This window comes from Protopterus annectens, chromosome 9.part0 (genome assembly GCF_019279795.1).
Source record: "Protopterus annectens isolate FY-2018-M chromosome 9.part0, PAN1.0, whole genome shotgun sequence".
NCBI lineage: Eukaryota > Metazoa > Chordata > Ceratodontiformes > Protopteridae > Protopterus > Protopterus annectens.
Genome location: NC_056743.1, coordinates 1,615,783,246 through 1,615,802,980, shown reverse-complemented (window position 1 = coordinate 1,615,802,980; position 19,735 = coordinate 1,615,783,246).

Below are 19,735 nucleotides of genomic sequence, written 5' to 3'. Positions count from 1 at the left end.
TACTTGGCAGATGAAGAGCTTAGACTTTTTAACAGAGCTTTAGTTTCTTTGACAAGAATTTGGGAAAATGGAACGTTGCAGAATAATCAGTGGGTGTATATATCTGAGAGGGAGGATCACTAGCTTGGTCACTGTTGCAATGGAGGCAGAAGGAAATGGATTAGGAAGAACATGTAGCTTCTACATATGTGTGCTTTTGATAACAAGGTGTTTCATTTGTAGTTTGAGTGGCATTTGACATGTGTCCTGCCAATTGCTTTTTTTTTTCTTTCCAGAAACGTCTAGGTTTGTTAGATACATTTAGCTTTATCGGCCTGAATGTATCTATAAAGACTTAAGAAAAGTAAAAAGTCATGGACATTCAGAAGCCATATTGCTGAAACACTTGATGCCCTTAAGAGGTCATTTGCATATACCTCATGGGCCTCTATTACAAAAGATTTAAGGTATCCTACAGTGAAATCTCTAGCTTGCCTAGGGTTTTTCTTATAATTTTTACTTAGGAAGGTAGGTGGGAATGTAGGGGAGTGCTTTGATTAGAATAAATGTAATGATAAGGGTGGAGGAAGGGAGAGCAAAATAAAGCCTTCTTAGAAGAAAATTTCCTCTTAGTAAAGCAAAATCATTTTGAATTTTTGCTGTGGTACTGGACACTTATGCAACTGAACATGTTAGATCCGACTTATGAAACTCATACTGGTGGTTAATGCTTCTGTGGAGGGATTATTCAGAAAAATGCCACTGTTTTCAGAATTGTAATATACAAGTAAGTTGTACTCAGGTCTTGTAAAACTTACAGTAGCTAAACATAAACAATGTGATTTAATTTGCAATGTGTGTTTATTTACTAATGGCACAGAAAATTTTATGGAATGTACAGCTGTGAGGCTGTAATTCATTTTGCCTTGTAATTACAGGATCTGAGACTTTTTCCTAGCAAAGAAACCAAAGACTATAAAAGAATTAGAAACTACTGTCAAGAAAAGTTTAACCAAGGACAAGATAGCAAACTCATTAGTATGCAAATGTGAAAACATGCTTCAGTGCATCTGCAGTCTGTAAGGAAGAACATAAACCAGATAGCTTAAGAAAAAAGAGCAGATGAGAAGAAAGATACCAGGAACTTGTGGCTTGTGAGTTTATTTTTCTGTTATTTTGTCTCTCTGGCTGGAAAATAAACTATTATAGAATAGGTCCATTTATTTTCTTAGATAAGAATAGCTAAATAAAGCTCTAGTTTGATGGTTTTACTTTACTGCATTCTCTTTGTTTGAAAGGATTATTTTCTGTTTTTCTGTGCAACTCAATATTTCTCTGTATAACTGTTACTGCATTGCTTAACTCATTTTATTCTGAGTTAAGTATTTTTTACCCATCTCCACTGATCATACTGCTCTGCATATGCTATCATTTGTGTTTATAATTATGTGGTTTATATTAGAAAGAAGATGCCGTGGTGGTGCAGTGGTTAGCATTGCAGCCTCACAGCAAGAGGTTCTCCCATTCAATTCTCAGCTGGAGACCCTTCTCTGTGGAGTCTGCATGTCCTCCCCGCAGTCGAGTGACATCTAAAGACATGCAGGTAGGTGTGTGCGTGAATGGGTGTGCCTTCCTTGAAGGTTGGGCCTTAGGCTGACAACCTGGCACTGTAAAAATCCACTGCCAATCATTAGCGGACCGGAGTTCCGCTGTGGCGGCCCCTAACCGGGAAAAGCTGAAAGACTATATAGTTTATATTAGGAAGAGTGGAGCAGTGACTGGGAGGTCTGCAGCTTGGAACTTTGGAGTCAGGATTTGTGGCAATTTATACAGTGTGCAAGGAAAGAATGCTGTGGCATTGATTAATATTATCTGCCATCTCTGAAAATTACTGTGTGTGTGTGTGTGTGTGTGTGTGTGTGTGTGTGTGTGTGTGTGTGTGTGTGTGTGTGTGTGTGTGTGTGTGTGTGTAAATTTATTTAAAGTTACAGATACTGTGGTCAAGGCAGTAGTAGAAGACACTCAAACTCAGAGAAAGACTGGTGAGAAAGTGTTCTTTGGAGCTAGATCAAATATTAATAATATTAACAGAATACTCTCTTCTTGGGTGTGGATTTGGAAGGCCCCTACTCAAAGAAGTAGTTTATATTTTATGCCTGCTCCTCCAGCCTGGAAATTGCTTTGTGTGCCTTATTTATACTTTAGTCCATTTAGTTGCAGTGATTATTTCAACAAATCATACCAATGGTAGACATTCACACTGGTTGACAGTGGTGGTTTTCAGACCCTCCCATCTGTCTACCAGCATTCTTTTCCCTTTATGCTGCTTAGAATCAGTTGGATTCAAACCCATTTGACTGTCTATTTTTTACTTAACTGCTTTAAGTCTCAAAACCTTGCAGTGGCAATCAACTGACAGTTACAAAGCCACATGGTCAGATTCTCAGAACACTTTGTTTAGGTGCCTTAAGAGGTCTCAGCTAAGGGCAGAGTTAAATAGATGAAAGTGATTTAAAATATGCTGGCTCACTAAGTATCAGCAGAATATGTACTTAATGGATGATTCCAAGTATAATAATTTATGGATTACCTTCATCCTTCCTTTACAAAACTCTCCTGTCCTTTCATAAGCAAGATAATGATACACATAATAAATGTTTCCTTTACCACCAACAACAAAGGTAAGCCCACTGATGTAGTATTTGCTTACGTAAAAAAGGCCTCTGCTACTTTAGTCACTTACTTCTCATAAACTGACTGCGTTTATTTGGCATCCTCATGAGAGTATAGCTGTCAACCAATCAGGGGCAAATCTCAACAGAATCAGGAACAAATTCAGAAATAATCAGAGCAATCATGGACACTTTTATAATATTAATAATATTAACCTGAGACTTTGACAGAATAAGAGAATGTGAATTGATATGCATTTTCTGAAGGGAAAAAGTATATAACTCTATTATGATTATTTATTAAATATAATTCATCACCTTCAATCCAAAAATCACCAGGTTTAGGAGGGATTAAGGAGGGAGACAGAGCTAAATTTTAGTCAAAATCAGGTGCGTCTCTGAAAATCAGGGATATTTGAGAGGTACAAGACAGTAAATTATGCTAAACTCTTTATACTGTGAAATTAACAAGGCAGTCCCTACAAAAGTGCACTACCAGCAGGAATTCTTTAGGCTAGACCCTTGGAGGTTTACTTTTCACACATTTTATTAACTTTGTACCTCCAACATAAAACAATTATTTTATTCTCAGATTAATCAACCTGTTTTCCTTAGAAAAGGTACCTCACTCTCCAATGTGTATTTTCATGTTTATTTAGACTTTCACATTTATAGCTCTTATTTTTTCCATCAACTACCCCATCAAAATATACTGGAAGGCTAGGAATGTGAAAACAGAAGTGCTCCAGTATAACGTAATATTAAAAGAGGATATAAATGCAGTTATTAATCCAGGATCAAATGCCACATCTAAACTGCACCTACAGTTCAGAGGTTTAATGAATAAAGGAACTCAGTGAATGGGGTGCAAAATACATTGGCATTTATACCGGCATCGGGAAAGATATGCATTCCATTCTCATTAAATTCATTTGGAAACTGCCTTGATTTAGATTTATTTTAATTGCTTATAGTTTATTAACCTCATATGCAGACATGTCTAAGTGTATCCTTTTTAAGCCATGACTTGGGCCAAAAGGCAACCAGTTACAGCACTCAAAATAGTATATGCATAAAACACTGTTATAGAAATCATAGTGACGATACAGAACACAAAATGTGCATAATTTTAAAATGATATTTAAAAATATTATGTAAATGTTATTTTAATTGAAAATAAAAAAATATTTGAGGAGAAAAAAAAAACAAAATGCACATAACAGGAAAGACATTAGCTAATGGACTTTTTATTGAATGCACAGTAGTTCAAAGTGCATTATGACCAAATATAGATGAACAAAGACAAAAGGCCAAATGTCAAAAACCTGACAGCATATATGTTTGGAGCATAAAATAATAAATATGTCACTGGGTAAAACATACTGAAACACTTGGTGACAATAATATTAGTCTGTTACATGGTATCACTATAGAACTTGATAGCATAAAGTTGTAATTTCCACCAACTTTCTTAATTGTGGTCAGGTGTAAACTGGACAGTGCTTAAGCTTGTCAGGTATACTGATCTGAGCTGCAACTCATTGTCAGGAAAACTGGAAAAAGCCTCAGAAAAAAAACATATGAGCATTTATACAACATTACCAAGAAGAAGAAGAAGGAGACTACTGTCCTTCAGAGAAATGTTAGAATATAACGCAGAAGGACATTTGTCCTGCATCTTGGGAAATGCACCAGTTGACCTTAGGGAGGGGTCGTGGGAGTAACTGAGTTCACAGAATTTGCCAGGCAGCTAGATTTCGATGTGGAAACACCCCTAAAGCTAAATTACTGTATTTCCATTAGGAGTGTCTTAAAAATGAAAACTGCAAAAGCTCCAGCTTTATGCCATTGAGATATGTTTAAAAATTGTTTTAGTGATATTATTTTATAATTGTTTATTTCAACAATGCTTTTTTTTTTTTAATTTTGTATACTTACTGTCTAATATTTTAAATGATTTTTAATGTGGTGCCTTTAAATGTCATTTACTGTGAATGTCAAATGACTGTTTGACTATATAAATATCTGTGTTTATACACATTGTACTCAGTTCTGAAGAAGTTCTTTACCTGTGCAGAAGAGCTAAACTTTTGAATATGTGTGAAATGTTCTTCTAATGAGTCCAACGTGTGCTCCAGGGTAACATTATCTCTTTGGCTATTGGCTTTTACAGTTATGCTTTCCATTACTGCTTTGGTTCTATGATACATACATAACTTTTTTTATTATTATTATCAGTTACTAGTGCATTTATTTTGTTCAGTGTATCTGTACCCTGCACTTTGGCTGCAATGCAGCAGCCCTTTATGGATTTTTTTTTTAGTTAGTGCCAGTAAATTACTCAATATCTTGGCATTTTATAGATTACATTGCCTTTAATGCATGCCAACTTATGCCTTTGCATTTTATAAGAAATTATTATCCAATTATTATACATACATTCCCTAACTGTACACGCCCTACAAGTATATGCACTAATAAACCATAGCAAGCTGTACATTTTGGTCACCCTCAACCATTGTGTTACATTCCATCATATTTAAAAATGCATATCCACTCTTATTAGCCAGTTTGCTCATTTAGTTTGTCTTGGTCACTACCATCTTGCTTCCATGAATACATATCTATTCTAACCTGCTGAGTCAAGGCTACAAATACATTACTGCTTCCATCCTGCACTCCTCATGAATTGGAACCCCAGGATTTTACTTTTCTGGTTAAGCTCCTACACCATGGATAACCTTTGTTGAAATGTGACTCTCTGGTGTTGGTATGTCTTTCTCTGATCTCATGAAAATGCTTGCACTATGATTAAATATCTACTATCTGACAGTAATCTGATTGCCACCACAGCATCTTCTGTTAAACCTTTTGTGATTAAAGAACATCTGTTAAACCTTAATAAAGTTAAAGCTATTCCATATGGGGCATTACCAGGATTCAGTAAATTTTGTTCATCCTGAAATCTCCTATTCCCATCTCACTCCAACAGAATGCGGCCTAACAGGAATATCTTGGAGTACAGAAGCCTTCACAACATTCCTCTCGCTCCTTTTTACTTCACATATCACTTCTAAATGAGCAACATGAAAAACAAATAAAGACAGTCATTAGTATCAAGAGATTTATTCCATGTGTTGCAAGGGACATGCGTATTGTCAGCCTCTGCCTCTTCACTCTTCTGCCCTACAGAATGCAAAAATGGTAGAGTTGCATGTCGATGATACAATCTGCACGTGGCTCTAACTGCAGACGCTGTGTGGCTGTAAGTAACAAGTCTGTGCTGCAAACATTTTTCACTAAGCAAATTTCTTAGATATAGAAAAAGACAAGTAGCTCATTCTTTCACTAAAGCTCAAACAGTTTGACGTTTCTAAAGTACAAATGTTGCAAAATTCTTTTTTTTTACATTTAACATAAAGCTCTTAACCTCTGCATGCTTTCATCTGAGCTTATCACGCTACTTCAAAACTATCTTATTCATTACATTTTTGCAATGGCACAAAAAAAAAAAACTCCCATCAGTCATCCTCACTGTTGACTAATCCTAGGTAAGGGTCAAAGGTTAACACTCCTGCTATCAGTGCTAGACTACTATTGCAGATGCAAAGTGTCCAGCTATGCCATCAGCTAAATAGGTTCAAATATGGACCTGGATCATAAGGAGGATCAACAAGACAGTGGTTTTCAACAGCATGATCTCCATTTTCTTACCTTATCCTGCCACTGCGATCCAGATGCAAGAGGTGAAGTAGAACATCTGTGAATTCACACATCCAATGTCATTTCATCCCTAAAAATGATATTTCTCTGGCTTCAATTGACCTTCATCCCCACACCAGTGAATCTCTACTTTAGGCATCACATAAACTTTTCTACTGAAGTGGACGAAAAGCCTGCCCAGTAAAGAGAAATGTCTAAGATCTACCAGTAGGGAGTATGGTGGGTCAGTTAATGTTAGGTATGGCAGAAAGTATTGTCTGGGTATGTCCAGAGGGATTAAGAAAAGTGTGAGAGAGATGTCCATTAAAAAGGGTGTCTGATAATCTGGAGGGGTCAAATGACATATGAAGGATATCAAAAAAAAATTGCTATCATTTTCAAACCAGCTTGCAGTGCAAAGCTGAATTCATAATTGTTTCTCTCAGAGTACATAAACAGTGTTAACTTCCAAGAATAAGGTTATACCTGAAATTGTTATCTTGATAAAATTGCAAATGCTTTATCTAAAATAATAAGTGAAAAACAAATAACTACAGTCTATAGTAACAAGACATTTATCTCATATTTTATAAAGATCAGTTAAGGAAAAGGTGATTTCTTGCACACACATGCACATACACACACACACACACACACACACACACACACACACACACACACACACACACACACACACACACACACAACGTACACACATACAACCAAGCACAAGCAACTGTGCATAAATACATATACATACACACATACATAATCACTTGTATTTATAATTATATAGATAGATATGTATAGATATAGATATGCATATCCATATATGAATGCCATTATGCCATTTTCTCTCTAGCAGTAATAAGCCTCTAAGCTGGAGTTAAAATAACATGGAGTTTTCAATCCAGTTATCTCACAAACATACAATATGTGATAAACTGAAAAGACACAAATCTTCATGTTGGATATACCAGAGTAAACAGAAATTGGTTTTAGGCCTTACAACATTTACATTTTACTATATTATTAACAATGAATCCGTCAAAACACTAAACTGTATTTAACCACTGTCCTGCAATTAGAAATGATTCTGCCTTGTAATTATAATGTCTATATTCCTTCCACCAGTTATTGACATGTACAACATGCTTAAAATACCCCAACACATACAAAACGTATTATCAAAAAATGTTAATTAATAGTGCACTCAGCTCATGAGTCTCACAAAGCTATAGTTTATATAGCAATTTGTCTGAAATTCTGTACTCAACCACATACTATGTGTTGCACAAATTCCTAACTCTTGTGGCTGATTTATTCTCCATTACTAACTCTACAAGTAAATAGTATAAGCATACTACACTGTTAAAGTTCTTCTAACGGGTCCCTTTGTTTTAAAATTTCTTGAGTATTTCTCTTATGTGCAACCCATCTAACAGTGGAAGGTGTTAGAATCATTTTTTGCCATGATTCTTGTTTGCTGTTTCCACACTTAGACCTTAATTTTGCTAAAAATGCCTCTTAACTGAAATTGAGACCTTGACTTAGGGACAAATTCCAAAAGAATTTACAATTGAGGCAAGGCATTACACCAGAGTTGCTGATGTTGTCTCACATTCACAAAACCCAATTAAGAGTTTAAGATGAAGTACACAGATGAGGAAACACAAGCACACTGCAGTTCTTAGCAAACTACTTACAATTCCATAAAATGCTGGATCACAACAAAGTCCATATAAGACAGAAGTAAAATTTGGCAGATGACTCATAAGAAGAGCAGTATAAGTGGTCTGACAGCAACACATTAAGGAAAAAAAACATGGTTACATTCATGGCAGCGACTACCCTGAAGTCAAGATGTTAAGGATACAGGAGCTGTTATCAAGTGCTTTATGCCCTGCCCTGCAGAAAAGAGGTACCTACAACACGTGTAACTTCTTCTTTTTCTTTCAGCTGCTCCCGTTAGGGGTCACCACAGTGTTTCATCCGTTTCCATTTCTTCCTGTCCTCTGCATCTTGCTCTGTCACACCAACCACCTGCATGTCCTCTCTCACCACATCCATAAACCTTATCTTAGGCCTTCCTCTTTTCCTCTTACCTGGCAGATCCATCATTAGCATCCTTCTCCCAATATACTCAGCATCCCTCTTCAGCACATGTCCAAACCAATGCAATCTCGCCTCTCAGGCTATGTCTCCATACCGTGCAATCTGGGCTGACCCTCTAATATATTCATTTCTAAACCTGTCCATCTTCATCACAGCTTCTATTACACCAGTTCACTGGCCAAGAGGTTATCAGGTGCTGCCTGCACAAAGGACAAGTACGGACTGTGTTTGAATTATGCATACCTCACAAATCCATGTAGTCAATGGGGAAGTCTGATCCCACTACAGACATTTTTGCCAAGTTCCTGGTTGTCATGAGTTGCAAGGCAGCAAACTACAAATTTCCCAGCAGTATCAGCTTCACAAAGTGAATTTCCTAGCATCCATGTCTCAAGCACATCACAAATTGATTATTGTTAGTGGGCTGATTAGAATTGTCTATATCTTTACTGTACTTAATAAAGAGAAGTTGACGTTTACATTGAAGATTCAGTAGATATACAAAACATGAAAGATGTGTTATATATTAAGCTGTAAGAAACTTGTCTAGATCTAAATTAAGAAAATCCTAAATTATACAAATTTATTACATTAATTTTAAAAATTAAGCTTACTTCAAAGTCTTATCTTTCCATAATATAAAAAATGTGTTCAGCTTTAAAACAAATATTTGGGGAATTTTATGTAAAGACTATAAACACTGGTTCAGACATCTACTGTTCTGATGTAGCCAGGGGAAACTTTTTCATCTTCATTTTGTAAATAATATCCATGGAAATTGATTCCAAGGACCTTTATCTGCTACTGTTGGAGATGCAAGAAAAATTATAAAATGATTGGCAACATGTTTTGTGACTATGAAATTCTTAGAAAACTACATGGGAAATCCAAGAAAAAGAAAATGACTGGTAATGTGTTTTATGATTACAAAATTCTTATACATTTTTGTCAGTATGTGCAATATTTTTCAGTCTGTTGGGTTTGATATTTTTAATGTTTCTGTTTTATTATGGCTAGTCTGTGTTTTCTGTCTGGTGATTAGCAGACTGAATTAAAGGTCTGAACTTTTAATGAGCTGTAGGGAGAACAGGATTTAATTCCTTCCACCTCCATCTGACCACTGTGTGACTCTGACTAAGTCACATAACTACACAGTGTTCCTAGATTACACACCTTGCCTAGTGGGCTTACCTGGCTAATAAATAGTTAAAAGTAAAGAAAAAAGTTAAATATCTCCATTTATTAAGTTCAGATCAAACATTTCATTATGGATTATTATAACAGTATCAAGTACAAGTATAACAGAAATTTGACCAATTCTTCTTATTGTTTTAATAAAATGCTATATAGCCTTAGTGCTATATAAACCAATGAAGTGCAAACATTAGGTATGGGAAGCAAAGGGAGCACCGGCAATTACAGGGTCTGACCATACTTAGGAAACCTGTTAGAAATGAGTGATAATAGCAAAAGAGTACATTTAATGGGGAAGTGGATATCTTAAGCCTTGTCTGGTTGCATAAAGAGAAGGAATGGGATGAAACTGGTCACTGGGGAAGTGAGACGGGTGGTAGCTATGAATAGGAAAGGGGAGGGTCTGAAAGTATATACAGAAAGAGCAGTGAGGATCTGGATGCCATGAAGGGAGAAAGTGTAATTTTTGTCAAGGAAGTGCTTAGCAATAGACAGACCAATCAAACAGGTAAAATGAGTGAAACTGTAGTTGTCGTGGAGTATAAATGGTAGTACCAGGAACAGATACCGGCATTACCTGAGATTAGATGCACTGTGCCCAAACTGAGATAACCCAAATTATGGTGCTTAATGCAGCAGGAAAAGTATCAGGGAAGATACTTTTATGGAAGGAATGATAAACAGATCACATTATGAGGGTTGGTATTATGGTTACGTATGAGGTGAGAATGAGAAGAAATGCAGTGATTTGTTTTCTATTATAATAAGGTGTAAATGTTAGATATTTGTGCTGAGTGTATTATGATAAATATGTTGTATAATATGGTAGACAATTTTGGAATGAACATTATATGTGAACATGTCTATTTTAAATGGTATTGTTGAAATCTTTGTTATATATACTACACTGAAAATGATAAAGTTAAAAAATAAAAGACTGAAAACATTCTGAAGGGCTAGGAATAAATTATGGCATACAATTTTCTATCTAAAGCATCATAGTTATTTAAAGTATATACCACCTGTGTTTTTTCTTTTCTTTGTAAATACTGTATTTTTTTCTATCTTTTCTACTTTTATATGTGGTTGATTTATTCATGATTATTGCAGGTTCTCTCACTGACTTACTATAATGAGTGAATTCCAATGTGGATGTATTTTCACTGATATATTCTTGAGTATGTCATAGGAAATCAATGAACATGTAATGGAAAACATGCAGCAGGAAAGGCACCAAGACAGAACTCACAAGAGGTAGGAACATCCATTTTGTGATAGTTCTGATAATAGCATATTCACACAGGAACTCTTGCCATGATACTGTGCACGCTGCTCAGTTCATCTAACTTAATTATAATGCTTTAAAAGATGTTAAGAGTTTCTACATGTATAAATACAGGGGTACACCCATGAGTAGATGTCATCATCATCATCTTTCGGCTTTTCCCATTAGGGGTCGCCACAGTGGATCATCTCTTTCCATTTCTTCCTATCCTCTGCATCTTGCTCTGTCACACCAACCGCCTGCATGTCCTCTCTCACCATGTCCATAAACCTATGAGTAGATGTAAATGTTGCAAACTTGCCTGTTGGCTGCAGACTGTCATTAATCAATCACAAGAATCATCAGTCTTGAACACTTGAACATATAAATTTGATGTTAGGTTCGCTGGTTAGGGAGTTACGGGAAGGGTGGGATTGCTATTAAGTGCTGAAAATGTCATGATCGACATTTTCGGCATTAACAGCTAATTTACGACATTAGGGACGGTTGGTAATGTCTACTTTCGGCAAAACACTTCGCTAATAAGTACCATTTTTTTTTACTTTTGAGATTATGATAGTAAACCCTTTATAACACATCCTTCCTCTCCCTTCTTCACTTACTTCTATCAAATTATCTTCCCTGACTTTCCCTCTAAATATACTAGAAGCCTGATTTTCCCTCACTTCATATTGCAATACCTGTTTGTATTAGACTAACTTACCTTTAGTTTCTATACAATCTGTCAGAAATTTCTCTAAATATTAAATGATTGTCATATAACTTCTATTGATTCTTAACCAATATTTTATATTATGTCTAATATGTTATAACTATTTAAACTACAGATGTTTTTGTTTTATTTTTGAACATTGTAAAATTACTGCTTTTAAAATGTTTTGTAATAATTTGGAGCTTTTCTCCACATGTCTCTGCTGAAAGGGACTTCTACCCATTTGGACTTTCTAGGTAATCAAATATCAATAAATAAATAAATATTCTGCACATCATTTCATGAGATGTATAACAGAAATTAATTCATAGCACATGATCACTAGACAGATTATCAAAACTCAGAGCAATGAAAGCACTACATCAAACTAATAGATGTCAATTACAGATGATACAATCACCAAAAAACAAAAAAATTCTGAAAACAATGTTGCAGGAAGGCTTCTTCAGTGTACTCTGCTCTCCCACACTTATTTAAATATACTAACGTAGTAATTGCAAAACTTTAGAGAAACAGTAAAGATTGAAAATGTGTCCTGCTTTCTACTTAGAACAGTGCACTCAGCAACAAAGACATAATGATTTTGAAACACAGCTTACACAAGCTAGAAAACACTAAACCTGTTATTTCTTAAACAGGAAAACAATCCACACAAACTATCAAAATGCATAATATATACACTGAATTAAAATAATCAGCAACAAGCAACTGACCAAATCAAGATTCACTTAAAATTTCTTTCAGAGACAGAATAGATACAATGAATGAAAGTTTTCAGAAAAAAACAAGCTAGAGTTGCCTAAACTTAAGCCTTCATTCAACATGTATGCAAAAAAAAAAAATCTTTGATGAAACTGCCATTGAGAAAATGAGACATTCCTGTAGAAATAATGACTAAGCAGTGATATGATGATGTCTACAAATGCCAGTATATGTCAAAATAACCTCCTGCCCAAAGCACAATGACCAGCACTCTTGACTGTCCCACAAAACACATAGACAAAAGTTATACCACCTAATGTGACAGCACTGATTATAATTTCCCCACGTAATGTTACAGAATGTACATACTTAGCACCTCAGAATGCACCTTCTCAGGCTCTGGATGGGCACATAGTATCATCATCTGTATGTACAGACATTGCTCAGTAAATATATATATAATGTATGCAGTTCTGGGATTCTATATAAAATACTGTATGAAACCACATCAGTGATGTACATACCCGCTAAATGAGTGGGGATATTTATTTATTTATTTATTTAATTCTTTTGTTTTGTGTACTTGGAAAATTCAGCAGGATGCTAACCCCTTTTCAGTGGAAGCCTGGGGAGAAAAGCTCCATACACATACATTTGAAGAACAATATATTATAAAACCATATTTTCAAATTATGTTGTAAATACTAAAACATTATATTGGAATATTTTTACTGGAATCTTTAAAACAGCATTAGCACAGCATTCTCATTGTATGAGATCTTACCTTGCCCAATAACTACAGATTGTTTTTCTGCACTAGCTACATCCCTAGAATCCAGTCCACTCCTTTCACAATCACTACACTCGAGCTCACTCCGCTTCCCTACCCTACACCCACAGTACACTAACCTCCACTATACCATAATTTAAACTTAAACTAATCAGACCCACATCTTCAGTTACCCAATCACTCCCCAAAACCCAAATAACCTCATCAACCATCTCTGCTTGTAGATCATTCCCTTAACATAAACAATATTTACCAATAAACTACATAATCAAACAACCATCGCCATAACTATTTTGCTAATAAACAAACAATGCTTACAATATATACTAAATCATTCCCACATATGTTAAGCTATGCCTAGTTTCAACAATCACCAAAAACAGCCCTCCCCACCCTCAAACTTACACCTAGTCATCCACTCAGTAATTAATCCTTAATTAAATCATTGCTGTGTATCAAGTACAATTATGTTAGCTTTTAGCTTTACACTGCTCCCCTTACTCTCAAGTGCATTATGGTTAACTTCATACCATAACCACTCAATCCCACCAATCCCTACTCACACAGCCCCATGCTCCCAGTCTGCATCCACACCACCCAGCTCTATCCTTATAATGCCATCCTTATACAACAGTAGCTACATTGACCAAGCCCCATATACCATTTCACATAACCCCCTCACACCCACATTTCCATAAAATATAATAAATATATAGCTAACATTTTATACCTAATCACTCTCATAACATCCCAACTCATACTTAGCAGTGATATCCACCCCAACCCCAGCCACAATCCAAACTTCACCTATCCCACTCCCCTGCCCAATACCAAGACTCATAACCTATTTAAACTTTCCAGAAAAGGCTCTGACCTACTGTTACTACTAAATATAAACTGTAGAAGTATCCTTAACAAACTAAAGACCTTCATGCCACAATTACCCACTATACTCCAGATGTTGTACTGTTAACTGAAACATGGCTTAAACCTGACGTCAACAATAATGAAATTATTACCCCAGGTTACAATATACTAAGGCTGGACAAAAAAGTCAACAGAGTTGGTGGGATAGCCTTTTGATTCAAAAACAACCTAATTCTAGAAACCATAAAACTGGACACCCCTGACTTTAATAACGCAGAGATATTAATTACAAAACTCACAATAAACTCCAAAAAGCAAATAAACATTATTGGTACATACATCCTTCCTGGTAGCAACCTCCCTACCATCGAATACATTTTACAATGGGCAACTCAAACGTTCTATCATCATGGGCAATCTCTACCTTGATTGGTATACTTGAGATTCTCCAAACCCAACAAATCTCATAAACCTTAATGGCTTCACCCAATTCATTCATTCTCCCACTAGAATAGACCCCAAATCTTACAGACAGTCCCTATTGGCCTGGATCCTAAAAAACAAACCCAACCCCTCGTTGCAGTGCAGTTGTCTGCCACACAGCCTTAGTGACCATCTCCCCACCTTCTATCTTAAACTCCATGCAAATCCTATCAGATATAATACCTACCATCAAATTTGCAATAAAATAAACTTTTCCGCTAAAGAATTAATTTCACTCTCAAGCAATATATAGATGGTCACCTCTCAAATATCTCCTTCTGCGGGAAAACATTCTATACTTTAACTCCACTTTCCTAAACACCTTAGACAAGCTAGCCCCTCCTTGGACAATTAGAATCAAATCCAACTATTCTCCATGGCTATCCAAGGAGACTAGATCACTGCTAAAAACTAGAGACAAAGCTTGGGAAACATGGTATACTTGCAAAACAACTGCAAACAAACAGGTACTCTTAGAATTAAGGAATAAGGCACAAAGGCATATGAGACAAAATTAACTATTACAGTCTTATTCAAACCAAACACCAGAAATAACCACAAAATTCTGGACAGCTATAAATAAGATACTGCAGGCAGGGCAAACCAGTACACCCCCCCCCCTTCAATTCACACCATAAATTATAACACAGCAACCCAATTTAATATCTACTGTATGGAATCCATCATAGCCATAACAAATCATTGCTCACCCCCCCTATAATCCCATTCACTAACTACCCATGACAGTAACAATTTCTCCTTCCAACCCATTCCTACAGATGCCATAAAAAGATACCTAAAAAAGCTTAAACCTACAACCCTTGCCACAGACCTCTTACCCACAGAGTATCTTAAAATTGCTGCCGATGCCATTACATATCCAGTATCTATTCTCATCAATCAGTCCATCTCAGAGCACTGTATTCCACCAATATGGAAATTCCATATCATTCCACTTCACAAAGCTGGAACCTCAACAGAGCTACCCAACTAGTGCCCTTTAGCAATAATATCACTATTATCTAAAATCTTAGAGCAGTGCATCCACTGGCTTGGTTCAAAGATTACTTAACAGGACACCAGCAGGCTGGAAAATGGCAACAAACAATCTCTCCCCTCCTAACAGTTCCTCTTGGAAATCCCCAAGGCTCTATACTTGGTCCACTCCTCTTTACAATATTCACTAATAACCTACACACCTCAACCCTGCATGCATCCCTTGTCCAATACATTGATGATTCTACTCTACTCTGCACTGCACCAACATTACAGAAACTTCAGCACCTAACACAGCAATCCTTCATAGCAGCTGAATCCTGACTAACCAATGCCCAGCTTATTCTCAGTCCGAATAAAACTAAGCATATGATTATTCAACCAACTAGAACTACTGACCTTTCCACCACCCCTTCTTTCAAAATCTCCTCCTCTAACAATACAATTATCTCCTCAGTCCCCCACACAAAACCTCTTGTTATAATCATTGATAATAGTCTGAGATTTGACAGTCACATAGCTCAAACTCTACTGAAAGAGCATAAAAAACTCGGAACACTTTATAGAAACAAACAGTTCCTAACTAACAACCCAAAAGCTACTATTGTCAGAACTCATCTCATCTCCACCTTCCTCTGTAATTCCACAATTCTCATCAACCTAAAACAATCTGACTTACACAACCTTAAGTCCTGTACAGCAAAATTGCCAATTTTGCCACAAATTCAACTTACAGATGTCATCATTGTATAGCTCTAAGACATCTCCACTGGTTAGAGTTCCCCAGTCTCTTAGCATATAATCATCTGACCCTGACCCATCAAATCCTCAAACACCCAGAAAAAAACCCTGCCCTTCAAAACCTTTTGCTACCCTACAAGATAAATTATGAATTGTGCTCCACCAACAAATCACTACTTAAGGTATCCAAAGCCAATAACACAGCTGGTGAATCTCTCTACTTAAACTTCACAGCCAAAACTTGGAATTCCTTACCTTTAGAAATCTCTGTCTCTCTATGCTCTATTATATCACACTAAAATTCCTTTCTCACATTTTAACTGGTCTGGAATATTCTCACTATACCCTAAATGTACATTTGCTCTACATATTGTAAATGTATAAATTTATTTATTTATTTTATTTTTACATTTGTTAACCGGGTTAGTCTGTCTGGGTTCTTCAAAGCCCTTTTTCAGCAGAGACCCGAGGAGAAAAGCTCACAAAAAAAAAAAAAAAGTTTAAGTAAACAAATAGTAAGAACAAAGATAAACACAGATCACATTTTAAGTATACATACTCCGGAAGTAATTAGATAGCATGCAATAAAGGAATATATAGAATGGATAGCAATACAATACAATACATATATGGAAATTTTCACGTAGTATAGCAAGAAACTAAGCAGAAATATGGTAAGACTAAGGTCAATACATTGCTGAACCAAGGTACTAGGCATGAAGTAAGTAAATATACAGATAAAGTTGTGTGAACTTTGGAAGTTGATAAATTAAAGAACAGTAATAAGGGTTATGGGAATTTATGGGAATTGAGCGTAACATGAGCTAACTAGTATGTAATATGAAGGAAAAAAATGTGTAGGTATTAGTAAGAGAGAGAGCTAGAAGTGATACAGTTAAGTTAGGTTATCCCTGAATGTTTCTTAGGTATTAGTTTAGAGCATGAACATATCCAATTTGATAGGAAAAAAGATTTAAGCTGTTTCTTGAAGGCATTTTTGTCTTTAAGTAGTCTAAGGGCTAAAGGGAGTGTGTTCCAATTTTTTTGCAACTGAGTGACAATTGAGTATTTTCCCAAAGGTTTTGTTTGGCGTATGAACTTCAAGAAAGTATTTATTAGTACTTCTTAGTAGGCGTTGAGGAGTATAAAGTGTCAGAGAATTTGCAAGGGATGGGAAGGATTTAGGATTGTTTATTATATTGTGGGCTATAAGGAGTTGGGATTGAGGAAGTAAGTTGGAAAATTCAGGCCAGTGTAAAGCCTTTAATGAGAGGCAGTGATGGGATTTGTAAGTTTAATTTGCAGCAAATCTGGCTACTTTGTTATATGTGGTTTCAAGTTTGGATATTAGGTTACTCTCTAGATGGGTAAGAATAGGTGAAGCATAGAGTAGGGATGGTAGAAGCAGGGATTGGGCAAGGGATGGCCTGGAAGCACAGGGAAGGAAGTTTTTGTGACGGTAAAGAAGACCTAGTTTTTGGTGTTTTTTTATTGAGCTATGAATGTGATGGTTGAATTTAAGTTCATCATCAATTATTGCTCCAAGGAGTTTTGTTTGTGTGTCAACAGAAATTTTAGTTCCATTAAGGGATGTTATGGAAAAGTTCTGTTTTGCATGTTCCAGATTTTTAGATAGGAAAAGTAGTAATTTAGTTTTGCTCGCATTTAGCAGGAGTTGGTTGGATTGCAGCCAGTTTTCAACTGAGTGGAGTGAGTTTTGTGTAAGGGATTGAAGGTTTTCTATGTTGTCAGCAGAGTTGATGATGGTCGAGTCATCAGCATACTGAAAAAGATTGGATTGGGGGCAGGATGAGAAAAGGTCATTGGTAAATACATGGAAGAGGAGAGGGCCCAATATTGATCCTTGTGGGACTCCTGTCCTAACTGCTAGAAAGGGGGAGTAGGAAGAGCTCCATCTAACAGCCTAGTGTATATTAGTGAGGTAATCACAGAACCAGGAAGTAGTGGAGTTTGAGAAGCCTAGGTTGGAGAGTTTATGGTGAAGGATGGTATGAGATACAGTGTTGAATGCTTTCAACAGGTCCAGAGAGAGGACTGATGCTATTTTGCTATTATCCCTGGCTTGAGCAATGTTATTAGTAAAGGATACAAGAGTGGTAGCTGTGCTATTTGTGGGGTGGAAGCCATTTTTAGTTGGTGTGAGCAGGTTTTCTTGTAGCAGATAATTAAGTACTTGCTTATGGATACACGTTTCCAGTATTTTGAAGAGAGGAGACAGTATGGCAATTGGTCTGAAATTGTTTGGCTCACTGGAGTTTCCTCCTTTATAAAGATGTACTACAAAAAATTTCTTCCAAATTTCGGGGACTTTGCCTTCTTTTAAGAATCTATTAATCAGGATAGATATGGGGTAAGCTAGAGATGTAGCCTCATGTTTAATAAATAATGGAGGAAGGTTATCAGCTGAGGATGAACCAGGTTTTAGTTTAGTTAAGAGCAACTTGATATAAGAGGTGGGAACAGGTGATAGTGAGAATAAGAGTTAGGGTGAGAGAGGTGAATCAAAGGTGGAAGAAGATGGAGATGGATTAAAAGAGGTGTGGGTGGAGAAGTTAGTTACAGTAAGTTTTCAATGGTTTCAATGAAGAACTTATTAAAGAGGGTTGCTATTTCCAAAGGAGTTTTGTCAGAATAAGGTGTGGGTGGGGTAGGAGTACCAGGTGAGGGAGGGTTATTGATAGAGTTCCAGAATTTTTTAGGATTACAGTTGGGATTGTTAAGTGAGGATTGGTAATAGGTCTTTTTGTAAAGATTGATTTGTTTCTTAGCTTTGTTTCTAAGTTCCCTGTAAGAGATAAGGTTGGAAGAGGTATTATTACCTTTCCCAAGTTTTCCAGGCTTTATCTCTGGTCTTCATGAGTGTAAGGGTAGTATTAGTTAGCCATGGGGCATATCTGAACTTGATGCGAGTTTTCCTAGTGGAGGCAAGGGAGTTGAGGATGGATAGAAAGGTGTTGTTGAAGTGTAGGACTGCTTCATCCAGAGTGAGATAAGAGAGAAAGGACCAGTTTATAGTAGAGAGGAGGTGATTTAGTGAGTCAGGAGAATAGCTAAATAGATAACAGGTCACCTTATATTGTTGTACTTTATGTGGGTTTTCAGAGTTTCTGTGAACTAGTAAAGGTAGATGGTCACCTAATGTGTCTGGTAGAGTGGCTGGATTATGGTAATGTTGGGAGTGAGATACTAGTATCCACAATAAGTGAACCAGTAGAGGAAAATTTATGAAGGTGGATAGGGGAAGAGATGAGCTATGTGAATCCATACAGGTTGAGAGAGGTAGAAAGTGATTCTTTATTGATCTGCAGCAAGTCAATATTGACATCTTCTAGTATGATGGTTTCATAAGGGATAGTTTTAGATATCCAGGATAGAAAATGCTCTAAAATGGGGACATTATTTCCAGGAGGGATATAAATTCATGCAATGGCAGGTTTTTTATGGTGGCTAAGTTTAAACTCAGCTAAAATTATCTC